General features: G+C 36.8%; 1 long non-coding RNA gene across 1 annotated transcript; it reads right to left on the bottom strand.

Annotated features, from left to right (window-relative positions):
• Positions 1–9,427: 9,427 nt before the first annotated feature.
• LOC311438157 lies at positions 9,428–18,489 on the bottom strand. The gene is made up of 3 exons (XR_014693947.1): positions 18,450–18,489; positions 12,014–12,083; positions 9,428–10,622 (listed from the first exon to the last, which is right to left on the bottom strand). It is a non-coding gene; the product is annotated as an uncharacterized lncRNA (long non-coding RNA).
• Positions 18,490–19,996: the final 1,507 nt, after the last annotated feature.

Here is a 19,996-nt window from a genome sequence, read left to right on the forward strand (position 1 = left end):
GATTGCCTGACTGTTTCCAGCAGCACAACAGAAGTGAAGGTGACGAGAGCTTGGGGAGACTATAATGCTCAGAGTATCCAGCCATTAGCATGTTTCATTACAGGAACTGCAGAGAGTTCTGAAATTTCCTTGGTAAGTTTGCAGACAACACCAAATTGGGTAGGAGTGTTGAGCTGCTTGAGGGCAGGAAGGCTCTGCAGAGGGATCTGGATAGGCAAGATCAACAGGCTATGTCCATTTGTATGGCCTTCAACAGGCCTAAATTTTGGGTGCTGCATTTGGGTCATAACAACCCCATGCTCGGGGAAGAGTGGAAGAGTGGCTGGAAAGTTGCATGGCAGGAAAGGACCTATGGAGTCTATAGCTGTCTGAACACGAGCCAGCAGTGTGTCCAGGTGTCCAAGGCCAATGCCATCCTGAACTGCATCAGAAATAGTGTCACCAGCAGTACTAGGGATGTGCTTGTCCTTCTGTACTCATCACTGGACATCACTGAACACATCATACTGTGTTCAGTTTTGGGCCCCTCACTACAAGAAAGCAACAAATGCTGGAATGTGCTCACAGAAAAGCAACAAAACTGGTAACGGGACTACAAAACAAGACATATTAGGAGTAGCTAAGGGAACTGGTGTTTAGTCTGGAAAAAAAGAGAAAAGGGGAAACCTCATCTCTCCTTTGAAAAGACATGAGGAAACAGCTTCAAGCTGAGCCAAGTAAGGTTTAGATTGAGTATCAGGAAGAATTTCTTCACAGAGAGGTGGTCAAGCATTGGAACGGGCTGTACAGGAAAGCAGTTGAGTCCCTACTCCCTGAGGTATCTAAGAGGCACTATGGCACTTAGGGACATGGTTTAACAGTAGACTTGGTAGTGTTAGCTTGATGTTTGGACTTGATAATCTTAAGGGTCTTTTCAAACCTAAATGACTCTATGATTCAATGACTTCAGATATTTGAATGGAATGGAAATTGATGAACATACTCATCTAGTGAATCAATGGAATGATAGCTCAGTCAACATTGTATGAAAACCAAGCATATTAAGCAAGGAGCTCTGAATATGCACATAAAACATTTCAAAATATTGGAATGTACACTTTATAAGAAGCAGAAAAAAGGATAATTCAGTTATTTTGTGGACTCCGGAATCTTAGTCACTAAACCCTGATGAGTTTAAAATTAGTAGCTAGGAATCCATGCATAGATTCCTGGTTACACTTCTGATTGGGATATATCATGAATTACAATTGAAATCTGACTGTCAAAAAAGAAAAGGAAATGTCAGATCTGAATGAAAAAGTCAAATGAGTATATGTATATTACTGTGATTCTTTGGAAAGAACAGCACACTTCTTAAGAGGAGTACAGATAGTCATATACTAAACTAGAGGTTGGTGCCTCCCACAAGTTCTCTGCAGAATCTCTTGGAAAGATAGACAGAGCAAAATACACTAATAAATAAATGTTATAATAAATCCATATTTAAGGTAAGTAAAAGGATAAAAAAAAATAATGTCATAACCACATAACCCATCTTGGCAAAACTTACCATGAAAAACAATGATGCTGAAAAGAACTCATAGATAATGATGAATGAAGTCTGTGCTGTGCAGTGCCCAAAATAAAGATGTTATCCTTGGACAATCAAAAAGGAGAATGCTGAATAAGATTAAGGAGAACATATAACCTCTCATTTGATGCTTGCTGACTGCTCCTGTAGCAATGATGTCCATAAATCAGAGTGTATGTTGATAATGTGAAGAGAACTTTACAGTAAAAGAAGCTCAAGGAGCTACAGCAGCAATCCAAAAAGAACACAAACTTGAAAATGAAATGTAGAAGAGGGCTTTGCATCTAGTAGCCATCAGCCAGATTACCTTTGTCTTCCAGTGGTTATCACTGAGTGGAGATTAGAAAAGACTAGATTACAATGCCCACTGTTTAACAGAGCAAATTAGGCATTAGAAGAACTACCTGTGGTTATGGTGGATTCTCTGTAACTGTGATTTTTTTATTCAATATTGTTTTCCAAAAGAAACATGAGTTCAATCAGGAATCAATTCAGATTCATCAAAAGGTCAGGAAGTCAACAGAAAATAAAGTGCACTACTTTGCCTAGGCTGCATCTCCGTTAATTAAAGGATTTAAAAAATGAGATGAGTTCTAAACTAATGCTTATCATTATTTATATCTCAACAAAAGCTCTTAATTGCCTGTTTTCCTTAGACACCCATATTCTCACTAATAGTAAGCAATTGTATCTACCTCTTCCTTCAATAAATAGTAGTGACTGAAATAGAAAACTCTGGAAGAAGTGAAGATAAAAAAAAAAAAAAAAAAGTACTGTCCCTTCTATATAGGAAAGGGACTCAAACTGACCTTTATATAGTAATTTTTTACTATGAAGAGCTTGGTAAAAGAGTTTGATAGGCAGACTAAGAAAAGATTTTATAGCAGAACCTATCAATAAAGGACTACAAACTTCAATGTCACAAGTGTTATATAGACCAATTGGGTCTTTTCTACTACCATTTAGCGCTTGATTGTTGAAGGTGGAAATAATTGTTCTCAGAATTGTCAGCTTTTCTTTTACTCTTCCATCTCCCAGCATTCTAGAACACACACAGACATGAATGTGTTTTTATGCACAACTGAATTCTAGAAGCATTACAAATATTCATAGCATGCATGCACAACTGAGTTAACCAGAGACAACATACTTTCACCTTTCTGGCTGTTTTTTTACCTTTGTCAAAGTTTTAATCCCCTTAATAATGGCAACAGGATATTTATATTCATCCTGACTTGGAGGATCAGTGTGCAGGAGCCAGTTATCCACAAACCAGTCAACATGAGTAGGTGCAGGCCTGTGTTGCACATATGTTGTGGCTTTTAGGCCAATGTTGAGCTGCACAAGTTCTTTGGCTACAAGACAGACTCAGACAGCTCATCATAACAGAGGAGCCTGCAGGCACCTTCTACCTTGGTAGCAGCAATTGCACTATCTATGTGGCCTTGCCTGAATTTGGCAGCAAGAGTTTCTCAATAGAATATCATTAAGGAATACAGTTGTTTTCTTGTAAAGAAATCATATGATAACTCAAATAACATAAAGTTTCTCACCATGGGCAGTGTCTGCTCTGTGCAACACACCGTGAGAAAATCTGTCCACGCTCTGTCTGATACTGTTCAAACAGGGGATGCCCAGCATCTGAAGGGATATAGTTTTTACTCAGTATCTATATTCCTCCTCTTATTCTTTTTAAGCAGTTATCTTATTGGCCATTTGTAATTAGGCATTTCTTTTTGAGATCCAGAACCCTGCACCCATCCCAGAGCAGAATAGTATTATTTAAATGAGAAATGTGGGAGAAGCCCTATCCTCAAAGTGAGAATTATTTAAAGGTCATGTAAGGGGTGAAGGAAACAAATGAAAATAACTTTTGTATTCCTTATTTATCACTTAAAGCTTGTGATGTTGAATAACTACATATACTGAGCAGCAGATTTTGAGACGAGTCAGGAAATTCTTTCACTATTTTATGAAAATGTTCTACTATAATAAATAACTAAATTTAGAATTATATACTGCTAGATTATCTAAAAAGGCATCCCATAAGCAGTAAGGCTAGCTGAACTCTAAAAGAACCATATGAACTATAATAGCTTTGAGACACCTCCTTGACATCGATTATCTCCATGCTTCATTTAGTAAGATAATTTTATACCAGAAACAAATATCAGTAGCTTCTGTGCTCTTATAGATGATGTTAGATTGTCTGTGGGAGCAGTGTCAAGAGGTTACACTTCTAATGCAAAAATGATACACTCAAGGACACCAAAGGGCTCTTTTGCCATCTTTCAGGATTTTTTTACCTGAGGAATTTAGACCGCAGATTTAAAACCTCAGAAGCTAGAAGAAGACATGCTTAAAATTGCACTTGTAAATGTATAACTATTCCATTAGAAGAAAAAAAAAAAAAAAAAAAAAAAAAAAAAAAAAAGTAATTGTTTACTGGAACATGCATTAGTTCTACTGCAGTTTTGAGCTTGGGCCTATTATCAAACTTCTGAGTTAAAGCATAAACAAACAAACAAACACACACACACAAGGAAACCTGTAATTTAATGATATATTCGACAAATTTTGAATACTGTATTGAGAAAGAAAAAGAATACCCCACCACAACCAGCTCTCCAGCTTTCAGAATTGTCTAAAGCATGTCTAATTATTCCTCTGTGTAAAATAGCAGGCATTTCTTTTACCATAGTTGTACTACTTCCTTGCCTCTTAATCATATTTAATTATAAAAATGGTAAGCCACAATGCATGAGTGTTACTTTGCCATAGAAGGACATCAGGTTAGTCAAGCAGGACTTGACTAAACCCATGCTGACTGGGCCTGATCACCTGGTTGCTCTGCAAGTGCTGTGTAATGACACTCAAGATAATCTGCTCCATGAGCTTCCTTGGCACTGAAGCCTCTTAGTTTGATCTCCTGATCTCCTTCTATGACAAAGTGACATGCTGGGTAGACGAGGGAAAGGCTGTGGATGTGGTCTACAATGACTTCAGTAAGGCTTTTGACACTGTTTCCCACAGCATTCTCCTTGAGAAACTGCTGCTCTTGGCTTGGACTGGCATACGCTTCATTGGGTTAGAAACGGGCTGGGTAGCCATGCTCAAAGAGTCATGGTGAATGGAATTAAATCCAGTTGGAGGCCAGTCACTAGTGGAGTCCCTCATGGCTCAGTACTGGGGCCAGTTCTCTTTAATATCTTTATCGATGATTTGGATGAGGGCATCGAGCGCACTCTCAGTAATGACACCAAGTTAGGTGTGAGGGTAGGAAGGCACTGCATTAGGATCTGGAGAGGCTGGACTAGTGGGCTGAAGTCAACTGTATGAGGTTCAACAAGGCCAAGTTCTGGGTCCTGCACCTGGAGCACAACCCCAAGCAGAGCTACAGGCTGGGAGATGAGTGGTTGGAAAGCTGCACGGCAGAGAAGGACCTGGGAGTATTGGTGGATAGTCGGCTGAATATGAGCCAGCAGTGTGCTCAGGTGGCCAAGAAGGCCAACGGCATCCTGGCTTGTATCAGGAACAGCGTGACCAGCAGGGCTAGGGAGGTGATCGTCCCCCTGTACTCAGCTCTGGTGAGGCCGCACCTCGAGTACTGTGTTCAGTTTTGGGCCCCTCGCTACAAGAAGGACATCGAGGTGCTTGAGCGGGTGCAGAGAAGGGCGACAAAGCTGGTGAGGGGCCTGGAGAACAAGTCTTATGAGGAACAGCTGAGGGAGCTGGGATTGTTCAGCCTGGAAAAGAGAAGGCTCAGGGGTGACCTTATCACACTCCACAGGTACCTTAAAGGAGGCTGTAGCAAGGTGGGGGTTGGTCTGTTCTCCCACGTGCCTGGTGACAGGATGATGGGGGAATGGGCTAAAGTTACGCCAGGGGAGGTTTAGGGTGGATATTAGGAAGAACTTTACTGAAAGGGTTGTTAGACATTGGAATACATGTAGGCTGCCCAGGGAAGTGGTGGAGTCACCATTCCTGGAGGTCTTTAAAAGATGTTTAGATGTAGATTTTAGTGATATGGTTTAGTGGAGGACTGGTTAGTGTTAGGTCAGAGGTTGGAATCGGTGATCTTGGAGGTCTCTTCCAACCTAGATGATTCTGTGATTCATGTTTTCACTGAAACCTAACAAAGAATTCCACTCCTATCATTAGAATTCATCTACTTAGTGATCAAACACTTGTTAATTTTTCTTGAAATATTCTTTCAATCATGAACAAGGTTTGTTTCTATGTAAAATCCTTGTAGATTATCTTTTAAAAGAACAAAAACAGAAATATTTTGTTTACTTCATTATTTTAAGAAAATTATCTGTGAATAATTTCTATTAAAAAATGTTAAAGTAATTGAAGTCCTTAATATTTATACAACTTCTGAAAACACAAAGATAGCTGATTTCTAGATATTACTACCATTGAAAAAGTAATTTTTTTTTCTCCCTACTAGGTATTTCAAAAGTAATCAGTCATTTAGAGCAGATATTTTTTCCATTTTTATGCAAGACACCATGTATATTCCAGATTCAGATGTTGGTCTTGAAAAGTTGACTAATTTTCTCTATATCTGAGTGTCCTATTGAATGGCTTAAAATAATTTAATAGATATTGAAGAAATAATTTAAAAGACATTGAAGTATCTTTTAAAATCCATTGCTGAGCAATGTGAATTGAGAAAATTCCCGACTTGTGTAATGTTTATAATATGACTCTTGGAAAATACATCTAATGTATATATGCTAAGCCCCTCACTTTCAACTAGTCTATATTCAGGAACAAAAATACATTGATATGTAACAAAACCTTACAAAATGCAGAAAAACTCATCTGGCATTCCCTAAGCCCATTGGCAAGTGCCACTGAATTTGAAATCAGGCACAGAAAAAGACAGACTCATGAAGCCTACATTTTTAGAGCTGTAGCAGTCAATTTGTTCTGCACCTAGGTCTACATAAATAGCAAAGACAGATGCACAATGCCAGTTTTACAAAACATTATCCCAGTCAGCAAGATGCTGCAATAAATAAGTTAATCATTATTAATGTCTTTGATATTCATAACAACATTAATCAAGATGAATTATTGTGGAGTTAATGTGAATACAATATGAATTACCAATGGTATTTATTTGTAGTGCAGCTTTTGATGACAGCTTCAATCTCTTTCACTCTATATGGAGTTGGAACAGGATGATCTTTAAAGGTCCTTTCCAAATCATTGTGTGATTCCATGATTATTCCACACAGACTGTGGACTTCAATGCTAGTGTTGATACTGATAGACAATTTTTTCCCCTCAGATTTCTATGCTTGCAGATGTCTGTCAGAACAATGGGCAACCCAATTTATTTCTCCTTTCAGTTTTTTTCCCAACTAGAAAGACTAGTATGAGCCAGCAGTGTGCCCTGGCAGCCAGGAGGGCCAATCGTATCCTGGGGTGCATCAAGCACGGCATCGCTAGTAGGTCAAGGGAGGTGATTGTCCCGCTCTACTCTGCGCTGGTGCGGCCTCACCTCGAGTACTGTGTGCAGTTCTGGGCACCACAGTATAAAAAGGACATGAAACTGTTGGAGAGTGTCCAGAGGAGGGCTACGAAGATGGTGAAAGGCCTGGAGGGGAAGACGTACGAGGAATGGCTGAGGTCACTGGGCCTGTTCAGCCTGGAGAAGAGGAGGCTGAGAGGAGACCTCATCACAGTCTACAACTTCCTTGTAAGGGGTTGTCAAGAGGCAGGAGACCTTTTCTCCATTAACACTAGTGACAGGACCCGTGGGAACGGGGTTAAGCTGAGGCAGGGGAAATTTAGGCTGGACGTCAGGAGGGGGTTCTTCACAGAGAGGGTGGTTGCACACTGGAACAGGCTCCCCAGGGAAGTGGTCACTGCACCGAGCCTGTCTGAATTTAAGAAGAGATTGGACTGTGAACTTAGGCACATGGTCTGAACTTTTGGGTAGACCTGTGCGGTGTCAAGAGTTGGACTTGATGATCCTTAAGGGTCCCTTCCAACTCAGGATATTCTATGATTCTATGATAACTAGTGATAAACAGTCACATTTTCAGATTGACTTTTCCTGTAGAAAAACAGTATTTTGTGTTTTCCAGTCTCAAATACAATGAGATAAATAAACCTTCTCATACATAATTCAGAAGTCAAGAAAAAACAAACTCCTTCACATGAACTGATAGATGTCTATAAATTTGGAATACAAATTCTTGAGTTTCAATACTAATTTATAACAAATGTAAACCACCAGTATAACTTACTGTGTCATTAACTCATCATAAGTATATAACTTCTTTAAGAACTATGATACACATTAGAGAGTAACCAATGGTCTTAAGTACTAACTATATGTAAAATCACAGTTATTGACTCTAGTATGAGGAAAAAAAAGGATTGAAAACTACATTAACAAACAAAAATCAAAGCCCAAAAGGGTTAAGTTCTGGTTCAATAGTTTCTTTCACCATGTAAACATCCTTTGAGTCTTTGGGACAATGTTCTCTGTATTTCATCAATAAAAACATCAGGTTTAATAAAAGCTCCAGGTACTTTTTTTTTTTTTTTTAATTTGTAATTAAGCAAGACCCTGCCATGGTGAGTTTCAGTGATAGGATTCCAACTCTCACTCACTAAATATAATTTTAGCATCAGACACCAGATGGAAATGCATTAAAAATGTGTATAACTTCCATGTACATATGCCTGTATGTATATAGATGCTGCGTAGATACACGTGTTGTAATTCTCTAATTGGACACCAGATGGTAACGCATACTAGAGTAGAATTACTAGCCTTCTAAGGTCAGAACCATTGCTATGGAGGTGAAAACTCACTTGCATAGCATGACAAAATGCAAATGTACAATGAAGTTTTCCATTGAAAGGAGGTGGAGGAAGAATGTTCATGTGTCTATTTTGAAGTGTCTAGGTGCATTTTCAAGTTAGTCACATTTGTGCATTTAATTTAGTTCCAACATGTTTTCTTAGCATGCCTTTCAGTTCAAAAATGTGAGGAACAGTTCTGCTGTAACTGCAGTATTGTGGCATATGGAAGTACTTGAATGGTAAATATAAAGTCCTTTCCTAACTTCCACAATTTGTTCCACTGAAGCCAAAATCTCCAGTTCAAATGCTTCCAAAGAAAGAAAAAATAATTGTGATACAGCAAATACATTTTTACTAACAAATGTAATATAAACTTTAAGTTACAGGTTTGCTAACAAAGACTGTAGGCTATATCTGTAAAACATATAGTTCCTAGTTTTCTGGTCTTCCTCCAAAATAAGTTAAAAGTTTAGAAATTAAAATAATAATAATAATCCTTTGTATTAGGTTCTAAATGAACGAACGAGCAATTAAAAGATTCAGGTGGCCCTAATCAATCATCTTTCTTGGAGTAATTAAAATTATTTTAATTTATGTCAAGTAATTGCCAGGTGGGAATATCAGGCTTCATTAATGGTACAAGTATATCTTTTTCGTTCTATGGATTTATTAACATCTTCTAGAACTCACACTTTTTCCATGACAAGATTATTCTCTTTACCTATTTGTTTTAGTTAGCTGATGAGTAAAATAAAATCAATAACAAAAATGGAAACCAGGTAAAGATACCTCAGGAGAACACTTTAGGTACATCAAATCTGGAAAAAAAAAAAAAAAAAAAAAAAAAAAAAAGCGCAAATGCCACCACCTTTGTGCTGTAACATTTTACTCAATTTGCTTTGCAGTTGTGCAAAAAGATAGAGGCCATGACTTCAGGCACCAGCAAAAAAATGCATGTTTAAGAAGCACACAGAAGTCCAATAGGATCAAAACAGTAGGTCATAAAAGGTACATGAGAATGTTGCATTTCTGAAGAAAACATTTTATTTACTTATTTAAATGAAGTTCAAATAATTACACAGTTTACATGAAATTCAGCCTATTTTACTTTTTACTTTATTTTCACCCTTTGTTTTGTCACCTGCACTATTCCAATTCTTAGAATCCATCTGCAATTGCATGCTGAAATTGTCAATAAAAATACATTGAATAATACCAATAACTCACACATACCACAGCAGAAACATTCACAGAAACATCTGTTTGATATTCAACATATTCCTTGAATATTCCAGGTATTCAGAACTCATAGTTGGGTACAACTAAAGGTATTTCATTTGACGCAGCTATATTAATTGATTTACTGAGTTCCACATTATAATAGCAAAATCAAAATTTTACACATCCATAAAGGTGCTACTGAAAGCGTATTAAAATGCCCAGAGAGTACTAAATGACAGTTTACTAGACATTTTAGCATAAGATATTATGAAAGAGAATGCTATGAATTCATAAGCTAAAGGGAATCCTCAAGTTTTTAAAGCAGCCCCCCAAAAAGGTAAAAATCTTTCCAGTAATCAAAGTATATTTTTTTCTCTTTATACAGTTGACACAAGAACCATTGTTTACTTATAAGAAGAACTGACTAATTCGCTGAGGATTGTAAAGAAAATCATTACAGAGTTTGAAGCATTATGAGAATCCCCTTGAAAAGTACCATTTTAAAATGAAGCAGTTCTACAGAGGTTTTTACAGATTTTCACTTTATCTTGTAGTTTGAGCAAGTTGATACTTGGAAAGTTGCTACTATTACATGTGACACATATTAGTGGTACCTTTATAAAATTCAACTATGTTACTTCATGTTGCACTTACATCTGCCTTCTAACTTTTGATCTACCTTTAGTTATTTGTTGAATTGTGTTTGATGTCATATAAAATTTGTATTATTAACTAGCAACGAATTATAGGACATAACTATGCTGTTTGGAAATGTCTAGAAAAAGGAAACTCTGCAAAACCTGGTGAGTGCCACTTGTGATACAGGCCGAGAAGTATGAAGCATTATGAAGAAATTGCATAGAGTTTTGTCATATAGCTTCTACTAAAAATGTTAAACTTCCAGTAATGCTTCCCTATCATACACATCTATACTCCACATAGTTCTAAGCATGTACTCTTGGTCCTTCTGAATTTCTTCTTTCAAGTTTTAAGACTGCTTCTAAAAAAGACAACCACCAACAGTTTTCAATTAGTACCCATGTATTTGTGTCTTGAAGAAACATATCTCGCGCTTACTAAAGAAACCTCTGCTAGGTAATCAGATGAGTTTACACAAAATGAGCAAAAAAAAAATGTGGGTGCAATAGTACACATTTAAAGCAGAGGCTCAACAACAGACTGCTTATATAGCCAACTTTGTTTCTTTTTCCAAGTTATTCTGTATCTCCTACATTGATCAGAGGCACAATTCAAAGAATGGACCTCTATTTTTGTCTGTATAGAAATGTTTATAAAGCTGAGAAATTGTTCACAACACTTTTGAAATGAAAGTTTCCATAAAAATCCTTAATTGTCACATTATAACCATTGAGTATGGCATGCTTTTGAAAATATTCTTTAATTTTAGGTTTGCAATGCAAAGCAAAAACAAATAAAACAAAACAAAACAAACAAACAAATTAGATCTAAATATTGTGTTCCTTAATATACAACTCACATTGCTAAATTGTTCTTAGCTAGGGATCATTAGGTGGTTTTATGTACAGAGAAAATAAAATTTTTCAGCAGAAATAGAGTGATGCAGTCATTATTTTGGTCTGCTGCTTTCTAGACTTCATTTTTCACCTTAGAAGATACATCGGGTACAACATAACTTCAGTAGAGTAAGAAAGGGCATCCCCTCAGGTTCTACAATTTTGATGATCCAAGGTTTCTAGTGAGCTGGCAACTGACATTGATTAGCATTAAAAGGCAGTGAAAATGCACAAACTGTGCTGAAGCTTTCATTGTTAAGCATCATCTGCAACTGCAGTGTTTATTGGGGCAGAATCTGTGCTTCAGTGAAAGTTAGATATTAATTTCAGAAACCACGTCGGTTACATCTTGTTCTTTCAGTTACGGGACCACTTGGGAAAGACCAAACTTTTTTCTTTCTCATTTTAGAGTTCTGTTTAAGAAGCACACTGGAATCACCAACTTGTATTTAGCTTCCAGAAATGTCAGGTTACAAATTTGCCAGCAGACAGTATTTCTGTCTTACATGATGTTAAGTTGCTGCCAACTGAGTGCCTTTTCATTCTCCATCATTCAGCCACATGTCTTCATTAGCCTAGCCCATATCTACTGTTACACAGTCCACTGATCCTGGCTCCTTGATAAATTGATGGAAAGTATTTCTGGAGATCAGACTTACTTTTTGTAATTTGAAATTATCCAGCTTCATCAGCCCACCATTAGAGTGTAGAACCACCAGGTCTACTTCCCAATACTGCTCTGCCACCAGCAGCTCATTCTGTCAGTAATACAGTGTGGTAATTTCTTCTTGATCAAGTGGTTATTCAGGACCAAATTCCAGCCCAGACAACAAGAATTAAAGGAGAGCATAGATACCTGAAATGGCAATTTTTCAAAGTGACAGGACTCCAGATGCCATAAAGTTCCCATGCTCCGAAGCTGGAAACTAAAACAAGAGTAACCCAGAATAGGTAATAGGGTCAGGGAAAAGAAAGCCTTAGCATATCCACAGAAATATCAATATATTGGCTATATAATATGGGGCAAGTATCAATCTGACAGAGGGTAGGAAGGCTCTGCAGAGAGACCTGGACAGGATGGGTCAACGGGTAGAGGTTCAATATGGTTGAGTGCCGGGTCCTGCACTTTGGCCACAACAAACCCATGTAATGCTACAGGCTTAAGGCAGAGTGGACTGAAAACTGTGCAGAGGAAAGGGATCTGGGGGTGCTGATTGATGCTTGCTTAAGTGAGCTGGCAGTGTGCCCTGGTGGCCAAGGAGGCCAATAGCATACTGGCTTGTATCAGGAACAGTATAGCCAGCAGGACCAGGGAGGTGATTGTCCTCCTGTACTCTGCTCTGGTGAGGCCATACCTTGAGTACTGGGTTCAGTTTTGAACCCCTCAAAAGATAGCAAGGCCCTAGAATGCATCCAGAAAAGGGTTACGAAGCTAGTGAAGGGTCTGAAACACAAGTCCTGTGAGGATCAACTGAGAGAAGAACTGAGGTTGTTTAGTCTGGAGAAGAGAAGGGGAAACCTTATTGCTCTCTACCTGAAAGGAAGGTGTGGGGGATCTGGGAGTTGGCCTCTTCTCACAGATAACTAGTGATAAGACTAGAGGGAACGGCCTCAAGATGCACGAGGAGGAGGTTTAGGTTAGAAATTAAGAGACATTTCATCTCAGAAAGAGTAGTCAAGCATTGGAACAGGTCGCCCAGGGGAGTAGTGGAGTCACCATCCCTGGGGGTGTTTACGGAAAGGTTGGACATGGTGGTTTGGAACATGTCTTTTTTAAAATGTATTATTTGTCAATAACGGAATTAACTCATTTTAGAAAATAACTCTTGCTGCAAACTGTTACCACATTAAATTTGCATGTTAAGTTATAGAACTCTGTTTTCCTAGTTTATTGGAATACTCAAATAAGGAGAAATACATCTCCCTTTATCCCACAGAAACTTACTTTTAAAATACCTCCAGTGAAGGCAATTTCACTGGTAATGCGCGTTAATTTGCAAGACTTTATCATTGTTATATATGTAATAGATTATTACCTCCACCTGAACAGTGTAGCAAATGATAAGTAGTATGGTCTAGCACAGGAAACAAAATGCACTAAATAAATTAAAAAAAATACTACAGAGAAGATATGCTTGTTTATCAACAGAAGCATGAGCTGGCCAAAGTATCAACAATAGCAGAAAAATGTAACATGCTTTATTTTTGTCTTCCAGTTTTTTCCCCTCATGTTGATCTCTTTCACTACTGCATTGAATAATGCAGTATACTACAAAACATGTAGAAGAGTTCTGACTCATTTGGCCCTAAATTATTTTGTCTGACATTGGTTATCTGTTTGTTTTTCTTTGTTTGTACAAGCACAGAAGATGTTCAGGCTCAGTCACAGATAACTTCTTTAGAATTGTTTAAAAATAACAGAATAACAGTACAGTAAATTCCACTCCTTGTTCAATACCTACTTTTTTTTTTTTTTTTTTTTTTGTCTGCAGCCTAGTGATTCAGAAGTAGGACATTTAATGACTTTACTTACAATTAGGATACCAGTGCAAGACATGCACAGATCAAAACTGTGTATCAACAGACTTAAAAAAAAAAAAAGTCAATGAAGCATCAAGACCTCCTATGTAGTATCCACAGTATCTCTCTGAATGGAGAGAAAAGTAATTTATTTTAGTGATTTTGGCCCTTAAAAAGTACAGCCAGACACTTAACTAAATTGAAGGAACTTCATTCAGAAATTCTTCCTAGAATAAAAAGCATTAATGTTATTATTTTTTTTATTAAAGGAACTGACCCGCTTCATATTTTAGACATTTCAGTAGTGTTTCATCAAAAAGATTCAAAACATTTTGCTATTTATGCTAGCTACTAGCACTGTTTGTGCCTCCCAGCTGTAGTTTCCATTCTGAGAACTCAGCCATTCACACCAAAACCAATCAAAAAGCACCATCTCTGTGATCACCTCACTTACTTTCTTGGAATGCAATGCAGGTCATCATGCATATCGATTAGATGGCAATTTGGGGTTTTCGTCTCAACTGAGTACCACAGCAGTATAATCAGTGGCACTCAAAACACCTCTATACACAGAACTGAGTCCTCTCATGGCAATTAAGCAGAAATGGTTAGTTTCTTACTCCAAGAGGCTAAGACTTTAGGTAATACACAGAGTCTTGGGGCTTATGACAAATACCTATCCACATAGGTATTTATAGGCACCTAAGGAACTTACCTAGAACACAACTAGACATACATAAAGAAAGTATTTTGTGGAACACCTTGAAATTTAAGTCCCAGAGGCCAACAGCCATTATTCCTATAATCCATTTCTGTACTTAACCAAACAGGCAAGCTCTCTGTGGGCTTAGTCAAGTAGTCAAGACTTACATATTTAGATCCTGAGGTGGATTAATTCCTATTAAGATTCTATTACATGTTACATTTACGCAGTATTTTAATTGTAAATGAATTAGAGAAAAGGTTCATCATATTTTTCCAAAAGTTTCAAACTGTAAAAGTATATCTAAACCAATCTTAGTATATTGATAAACTTTAAAACTTAATTCTGAAAAGTAATTAAACACTGACTTGTATTAGCAGTTACTTTTCAACTATAACTTTCTTTCACTAGAATTTTCATATCAGACCTTCTAACAAGATACAGTGTTTTCTTTAGAGTTGCAGGGGTGTGTGTGGAGGGGTTAATAATAAAAAAATGGGAGCAAGAAGCCCTGCCTTTAATACATTCATAAGGCACCATCAAACAATTCAAGGATAAGCCGCATTTTCTGTTTGATAAGTTAATGCTTATTTTATCATTTCCTGTCTATAGCTGTTGACAATTCTGATTAGAATACATGTCACTTACAACAGAGGAGTAAGTATCCAAAATACATATATACACACACACACATATATACACACACACGCATACTTGACTGCTAATCTGAAAATATAGAGAAGTGCTACCCTGGAAGTATCTGAAAAAGAAAGGTGGGCTTTTTATTATTTAAAACAAACAAACAAAAAACTTCAATCTTTTAAGTGGTTAAGATGACACTAGAATTTATGATCACAATTCACACTCTGGGTCACTGAATGATACCACTATTTGTGTTTTTTTTAGACTGATTTACCAGTAGAGACCAAAAAAATCTAAACAGACTCTCCTTAGCAGGATGATCTCTTTTCTTAATGTGAATCATTAATTTATTTAAATGATTTATAACAAAATTGTATACAGCATTTGAGAATAAATTATAGAAGAGTGAAGAAAAAGTCTATGTGCTTTTATTTTATTCAACAGATTTGCTCCCTCATGCACAGCAGTGCACTGAACACCCATTTCCAGCAACAACTTTTCTTAACTTTTCTGAATTGCAGAAGCCAAGGATAAGGTTTGTCAAACAATTGACTCTATTACAAAATCACTAAGTCTTATTTTCTTTCTGAAACATCAAAAAAAAAAAAAAAGAAAAAAAGTAGTTTCAAAAACTTTTGATGGAAAAAATATAATAATTTCCTCCTTTTCTAGATATAGTAGTGTCTTAGTATTCAACAGCCTGCATGCATATGTATTTCTTTCCTAGAAGACAAATGCATTTTTCCCTCTTGGAGCATCAGCTAAGGTTTGTGTAAGAAACCAACAGAAATTACCTGCAAGTTGATCTCCCGTCTTGAATTCAAAAGAGTAGTGGAACCACAGAAATATTAAGAGTAGAGTATGTTTTCTTATATACAAAGTAAATTGATATTTAAAAAAAAAAAAAAAAAAGTGAGAAAGATCTTCTAGGGTGATGACTGAAGTGAACAATATTTTATTCAGCGAAATAAAACTCAGTCTCTTCTGAGGTAATGTGGCTGTATTTTTCATTAATGACAATTGCACAAAAGGCAGAAGTACTAATGAAATAAACTGGGAAAGCACCATCAATGCAGAAAACGCTTAACCTTGAGGTGATTTGCTGACTACGCTACATAAGAAAAGGGTAAAAGTACTATGATATTGCATACCAAGCCACGCACTTGGATATCAGTAAATGACTGGCTGTCAGAAATTACTGGGAAGGTAATTGCAATTATAGGATGTATCACACGTTGTCTAGTAAGATACTTCCACCAGATATTTTTAATAATTACATTGTACAGGGCATTGGTAGGACTAGGTGATCTTGGAGGTCTCTTCCAATCTAGATGATTTTGTGATATTTAACATAACACTGCATTCAGCTTCCTTGAATATACACACACACCTAAAAATTGAGAAAATGCTTAGAAAGGTTGCATAGTATATGTCTTAGAGTTACTCATTCAAGACCTTGCTCATTTTATATTAACTTCGCAAAACAGGCTGAGGAGAAATAGAGCTTTCTTAAATAAAGGTCTGGGTGCAAAAGAAAAAAGAATCCTTCCTTACCTGAGATAACAGTACAAAACTTCTTTACCATAAATTCTATATAAATACAGTTGTCTAGTAATCTAGTCATTGCAATATATATGAAAAAGTGATATGACTTCTTTAGAACCATTCTGTGAGTTAGATACTCACTTTACATTGAGAAACCAACTGAAAAGGCAACATACATGCATATATTTTGCAGAACTTGAATTCAAGGTCATTTCCTTCTAGAGAAGAGAAATTCTACCATAGTTATTTTTAATGTATAATCCTCAGTGGTTTTGTTTTAGTAAATAATATGCAGAAGAGCCTACGATAACAGTTTAGTAATATCTGTTAATTTACGAAGATAAGGGGATGGAAGGAACCCCTTGGATCCCCATCTTTGGATACCTATATGTTTGTTACTTTGCTAACAAAGGTTGAGTTTCAGAAGTAAAAAGAAAGCCTAGTAGTTCTTATAGTTGTCTCTAAGTCTAACAAGAGGCACACTTTATATGGATCCAACTGTTCTCTTACTACTTTTCCCCACTGTGTAGCTTCACTACAAGCCTTTTAATTACTTCATACCTAAGAATTCATCAGATGGTTGTAGTAAATTGTGATACAGAAGTGAAAAATATTTAACTATTACAGGTGGCAAAACTAACTATTTGCTATTGAACGTAACTGATCTCTAGTATTCTCATATTATACATACATGTATATTTTGAACAGTCTGGTCTCTTCAAATTTTGAGTCACCTCTGGTAGTTATAATTAAAGGTTGCTGGTAACCACTGTATACTTGAACTAGAAAATTTTTAAAAACAAACAAACAACAGAAAAATGCTGGAACTTATACATACCTGAGTAGAAATGGGGCCATTAACAAATCAATCCAAGTTTAGCTTTGACAAGAAAGCTTTCATCTGCCCAGAAATAGCAATCAGAACTCAGACAACAGGCAATACATAGAACCTTTTTTCCATTCTATAGCATTACTTATTGTAATCACAGTTACTTTAGGACATAAACACATCTCATTCTCATGTACTCTATCATTACTTCACTACATTTACTGCAGCCTTTCAAACTCAGGCCTGCCTTTATACAGTACAAGATATACAATATTCGATACTGAATAGCTGAACTAGAGCAAGTAATGATCAAGTTTCTATATTTTACTAACACAAGCTGCTTAGATATATTCATACTTAAACATGTACTGCCACCTGTGGTCCAGGCAACAGTTTTAATCTTACTGACATTTTGTAGAGGCAGTAATGTTACTCTTTTGCTATGGAATAGAAGAAAGAGTATTAAAAAAATGGAGTATTAAAACAAATATAACTCACATTTATTTGATACTACAATGTTTTGATAGAAAGCAGATCTTTGATTCTTAAAAAAGCAAATAACCAACAACTCTGATTAATTTTTCTCTTTTGGAGATAGAATTTTATTTAAGCAATCAAGGACTAGGTTTTTCTCACATAGCCTTGTTGGAGAAACACTTTTGTAAAGAAATATTCATTTGTTTCTGTCACTCTACTTTCACCACCCCTCCTGCTTAGTTTTCAAAGAAACCTTTGAGTAGAAAAGGTTTTGTTAAGTGATGTGATGCAACCTGGTTCTGCTCATCATTAGTGCAAAGCCTTAATTTGTTTAGACTTGCATACTTGAATCCAAAATGAAAGCAAGCAGCTCCAAGAAAATACTATAGCAAAATAGATGATTAGAACAACAACAACAACAAAAAAGTAGAGACTTCCTGCACGTTCCTGCAAACTACCAGACCTTCACTTGTCTATCTTCTACCAAAACCTAAGCCAGCACCATAGTAAACCTGAATTTTGCTTAAACAGATATGAAGCCTTTATCAGTTCCATGTTTATTCAAACTCACAGTACCTGCAAAGCTGCCAGAGTCCTGCTTGTCTCCCCTTGCCACCCTGCCACCCCCCAAAGCTCTACAATGTCTTCCTCTACCCCTTTAGAGACCATATAGGCTGTGCTACAATCTAACAGTAATATGGTGCAGCTGTGAGACCTTCAAAGATGCTTGTATTAAAAGATATATTGGGGGACTTGTCCACATCATCTAGCTCCCATTCCATTTGAGAATACCTGCATTTAATTCAGGCATTTGCCCTTTATTCTTATCTGACCTGTTGCAACTGTGTCTATTCTCAACCTTGTACTTGATCTCAGATCAAATTTTTTACTGCAGACTTGCATGCTGGTCACCGAAATGCTGGCCATGACTGGTCACCATCCCCAAAGATGCCCTTCCCCTGTCAGGTTCTCTGCAACTGCATCCCTCAGCAGGTGGGGCATTGTCCCACTGCCCGGCTGTCATCCTTGGCTTCCAGCTCACCTTGTTTTATAGAGCTACCACTTTTACTGGTCCCTGGCAATAACCTCTAGTCTCGTCATTTTGTATGACAAAAAGGAGACTTACTGAGAGCTGCAAGGTGAAACTATAAAAAAATATTTTTTGGTGGCTCAGGTTTTTCAAAAACTCAGTATAAAATACTGAGTTTTGTAGTTAAAATCCAAGGTACTAAAGATGGTAGCCATAATTGGGACTTAAAGCCAACAACTGTCTACCCCTTGAAAGTGAAACAGTCACATTTATGAGTTCTAGGCCAAGAAAATTCTAATGTGTCTAACTGCTTTAGGAAATGAATTACCAACATTTGCATAGGAACATAAATACCTACATGCCTTAGGTAGACATTTGGCTATGTCTTAAGCCTCATCTGATTTTAATGAAAATGAGGTTTTGAATATGGACCATGAAAAAGTAACTTGTTTAAACACACAAATTAGCTGCCCCTACTCTAGAACACCACACACAAGCTCCTATTTTCCATCCTCAAAAAAGATTTCTGAACTTATTACAGTCTCTGTAAATATGCTCTGAGTAGGCCTTCTTTGTCGGTGGCTGAGCTAAAAAGGGTAAGTAGCACTAGATGGCAAAAGTCAAGGTCTCTCAGCTACAACAGTTCCTGCACTTAAAAAGGACCTCGAGTAAAGTCTTGCAACATTAGAGAAGTTTTTAGAACAGAAACTGACCGCCCTTGAGCATCTTGAGTTATTACATTGCAAAATATTCTCATGCATGTGTATGAAAACAAATTCCCCAAAGGAAAACTTTAAATCCAAAAATAAACTCATTAGAACCTTTTATTTGTGAGTGGCAAACATTCAGTTCAGGGTCAGTTCAGGCTAGGTAAACATCAAGAACAGCTGCTGATGGTATCTGAATAACTCAAAGCTCAAGACCTGTAAAACCTCTTGAGAGATTTTTAAGGTCAGATTTTATTCTGTTAATGTAACTCCTCTTTGGGAAGATTTAGAGGTTGATGAAAATAATAAATAAATAAATAAATAAATAAATAAATATTTATATATACTTTATATATATGTATGTGTGTATATATATTTATATATAT

This window comes from Aythya ferina (assembly GCF_964211825.1).
Source record: "Aythya ferina genome assembly, chromosome: 5".
Classification (NCBI taxonomy): Eukaryota; Metazoa; Chordata; class Aves; order Anseriformes; family Anatidae; genus Aythya; species Aythya ferina.